Genomic DNA, 4,632 nt, shown 5'->3' with positions numbered 1-4,632 from the left:
ACACGCGCAAACATACACACACAGACTCACATGTACTTTTGGCCTAATTCCTATTAAATAGGAAAAACCAACTGAAATGTTTAATACATAGACACATATGCATATACATAAATCTGTACATACATATATAAACATATATGTATGAAACATACGTATATAAACATAGATATATAAAAATATATGTATAAACATATATCAAAATAGGCGCAGGAGTGGCTGTGTGGTAAGTAGCTTGCTTACCAACCACATGGATCCGGGTTCAGTCCCGCTGCGTGGCACCTTGGGCAAGTGTCTTCGAAAGCCTCGGGCCGACCAAAGCCTTGTGAGTGGATTTGGTAGACGGAAACTGAAAAGAAGCCCGTCGTATATATGTATATGTATATGTATGTATGTGTGTGTGTGTGTGTGTGTGTGTGTGTGTGTGTGTGTGTGTGTGTGTGTGTGTGTGTGTGTGTGCTTGTGTGTCTGTGTTTGTCCCCCCAACATCGGTTGACAACCGATGCTGGTGTGTTTATGTGGCCGTAACCTAGCGGTTCGGCAAAAAAAAACGATAGAGATAGAATAAGTACTAGGCTTACAAAGAATAAGTCCTGGGATCGATTTGCTCGACTAAAGGCGGTGCTCCAGCATGGCCGCAGTCAAATGACTGAAACAAGTAAAAGAGTAAAGAGAGTAAAAGAGTATGAAGATATGAAAACATAGCTTACAATGGCATCTGTAACGAAACACCTGTCACTATAGAATATTACAGCCGAATAGAGAAAACGTCGATCCCAGAACTGTCTGCATTCAATAAAAAAATGGCCCACAATGTGTTTGCAGTGCCAGTACGCATACCAATATTTGGGTTGCTTCATTGGACGCTTGAAGAGATCCGAGCCATTAACGTGAAAACCCGGAAAATCCTAACAAACACACATAATTTCCACATAAACAGTGACGTAGACCGCCTCTACGTAAAACAAAAAGAAGGTGGCAGAGACTTAACATTAACCTAAAACCCTTTTGAATGTTCGGGAACATCTTTTAATCACCAAGTGTTGAAGTGCATCCTTTGACCAAGTTTACATACATGAGGCTGATAAGATCATAAGACTTGGAAGGCAGCTCTTTGAGCAGCGTTCCTTGTCTTCCGGGTGTTAGTAGAAAACTCCGAGATGATAGTAACATTAATCCTCAAAGAAGTCTATTATGGACTACCCACTTTGAAAGATATGCGTTTGCAATCCAGGGACAGGAAATATCAACTAAATACCTGATGCACAAAAAGGATAGAGATGCAGGAAAAGCAGTAAAATGTGACAACCGATGCAGACTTTTTGGAGTTAACACCGAAGATATCACCCACATCATAAGCAGTTGTCTGAAAATGTCATCACTGTATTACCTACCAATGAGACATGATGTTGCTATGGCACTATATAAGGAAATTCGTCGGAAAGATAAACCCGAGGACAAAGAAATAAGAACCCAAAGTATCGTTGAAGCCATAATCACTTATAATAAAAAGGAGAGATTAGGCTTCTCAAAACGAGAACAGAGAATCCATCGCTGGAACTGAAAATCTGTAAAACTTTCCAGAAGTTTATTATTAAAGTATATATGAACATGTGATATGCAAGTATATGCATGAGAAGACAGACATGAAACAAAACATATAAATCTGCACGTATACATACATACATACATACAAAAATCAACCTGTTGATGTTGAAATTCCAATGAAGGAACCTTGGATTTAGGTTAGAAACCGACTCTTTCTCTATTGGCAAGACATCTTGAAATATACATGTACATGCACATACATATATAAGTACATACACGTATGTACATACACACATATACACACACACATATTATACATACACACATACAAACATTACATATAGATGAATAGATAGATAGGCAGACACACAGACAAATAGATAGATAGATAGATAGATAGATAGATAGATAGACAGATGATAGATAGATAGATAGATAGATAGATAGACTTGTATCTAAATAAGTGAGTACGTGTATACGGACATGCATACATATCAGTATATATATACACACACACATCTTTTTTCTTTGTTTTTTTTTACTTCTTTCAGTCATTATACAACGGCCATGCTGGGGCACCACGTTGAACGATTTTTGGCCGAATGATTCAACCCCAGTACTTATTAACTTAGTTTGCCGACCCACTTATTTACGGGGACCTAAACACACCGGCACTAGTCACAAGCGGTGGGGTGGAAAAAAATACGCGCGCGCGCGCACACACAAACACACACACACACATACACACACACACACACACACACACATACGACGAGCTTTGAGTTTCCGTCTACCAAATCCACTCAGAAGGCTTGGTCGGTCCGAGATTAAGACACATGCTCAGGATACCACGGAGACTGAACCCGAAACCATGTGGTTGGGAAGTAAGCAAGTTTCTTACCATAAGGCCACCAGTGCACATACCAAATATGTGACGCTAAAAGTTTGTAGCTATACTATTTCGTCTAAGGGAGTCCCTTTAAAGAGATATTGTTGAAATAAATAGTATATCCAAAAGTTAGGCGAAATGCAATCACCTCGGGAGTAAACGAGAACGATTTTTATAAATGTTTTGCAATTTTTTGGTTCGCTAGTAAGCAGCTGGAAGTATATAAACAGGTAGCGTAAAGTATATGCTCTGATATGAAAAGGCGCCGCCCAAGTACAACACAATTCAAATTTTTTTTTAGAAGCAGCTCAGTAATGTAAACCTTATCAATATCACATATGCATTGTTGAACGCTAGTAGCTGCGATATTTCGTCTGAAGGAGTTTCCTTTAAAGCATGTACACGTGTATACATACAAGCATTGTGAATGTAGGTGTGCATATTGTATATGTATACGAATATATACAATTTGTATATGTATGTGCGTGTTTGCGTGCGTGCGCACAAGTATGTGTGAGTGCGCGCGTGGCTTGATTAAAAAACTGTAATTAAATTACACATATTCTAATTGTTTTAGTATACCAGACCTTAATTATGCTAAATATATCTATATGGACCTATTCATCTACGTATATTTGTGTATATACATACAATTATGCATACATACAAACACATTCAGACTGTAGGGTGTTATTTTTAGATAAATGTAGCTGCTATTTCTTGCTGGTCTAGCTGGCATATAATGGTCTCCTTCATTTAATCTATTTCCCTTAACATTATTAAAGTAAATTCAAAAGGCTTGCGAGAATCAAATCTGTGCTAACGTTTCTTCCAGCTCTCCATCTTCGGCGTGTGGTAGTAATATTGGCGTAATGATTCTCCCAAGACACAACAAAACTGTATTTATATCGAAATAGTGTCCTTTCATGGATTGGACGGTCATCGCATTTCTCCTGGATGGGTTGCAGGGTTGCAGCCAACCTTTGATATTTATTTTTATCTTTTACTTGTTTCAGTCACTAGACTGCGACCATGTTGGGGCACTGTTTCGTAGAATTTTCAGTCAAATGAATCAACCCCAATACTTATTTTTTATTAAGCCTGGTACTTATTCTATGGGACTTTTTTGCTGAACCTCTAAGTTACGGGAACGTAAACACACCAACACAGGTTGTCAAGCGGTACTCGGAGACAAACACAAACAGACACACACACATATATTTACGTCTTCCAAATCCACTCACAAGGCCTTTGTTGGCGTGAAGCTATCGTAGAAGAAACCTGCCCAAGGTGCCACGCACTGGAAATGAACCAGGAACTATGCGGTTGGAAAGCAAGCTTCTTATCATTCAGTCATGCCCGGCGATGTTTCTATTGTTGAGTTCCCTTTCTAACATGAGCCACCTTGCTCAATATAGGGAGTATACCTTATCGTGGTAGCAGCTAGCCGGTTTTGATAATGTGAATGAGAGGAAGAGAAAGGTAGTAGCAGGTTGAGGAAAGGGTCATACAGTATATGACTCGGTAAGGAACTTTACTTTTTATATTTACATGGATGCATGTATCTACAGTTTATATCGGGCACTACAATGCTATTCTTTCAGAACAATTCTGACACCACAGAAGTTCAAGGAAGTGCTCAAAACAACGGCAGTGACTCTGGGAACGAATCTGCTATGGTTTCACAGCCAGTCAGCACCAGATTTCCAAGGAAACATTCTGCCAAGTCCCAGAGAATCGTTACAGAAGACATGACATTACCAAGAAAATCACCCAATCACCAAAAGGAAACGCCGTTGCCAGCGATCGGAGCTCATGACATCAAGCCCATACGAGAAAAAGCTACAAGATATGAAAGGTGGAAAAAAGACTTGCAGACAAACCGAATGAAAGTCTACCACGACCAAACAAAATGACGTGGATAGTTGGTTTTGTTTCATTTGTGGTAAGACATTCAAGGAAACATAGTACAATGCGTTAGTTGCAGCTGATGGGAGCACAACAAATGTGCAGATCAAGCGTGTGATATGTGTTTGTAAACACCTGTTGTTTTGACCTGAATATTAGTAATAAGACAACATATTTAATTCGGGCCTAGTGTTCAAAGTTACTATTCACGTTTTCTAATATTTCTATATGTCGGCATATAATTAATACATGGTTTTCATTTTCTATTTCCTGAGATTTCTAGCAAGACT

This window comes from Octopus bimaculoides, chromosome 28 (assembly GCF_046866305.1).
Source record: "Octopus bimaculoides isolate indiv1 chromosome 28, ASM4686630v1, whole genome shotgun sequence".
Lineage (NCBI taxonomy): Eukaryota > Metazoa > Mollusca > Cephalopoda > Octopoda > Octopodidae > Octopus > Octopus bimaculoides.
This window is presented reverse-complemented; position numbering follows the sequence as displayed.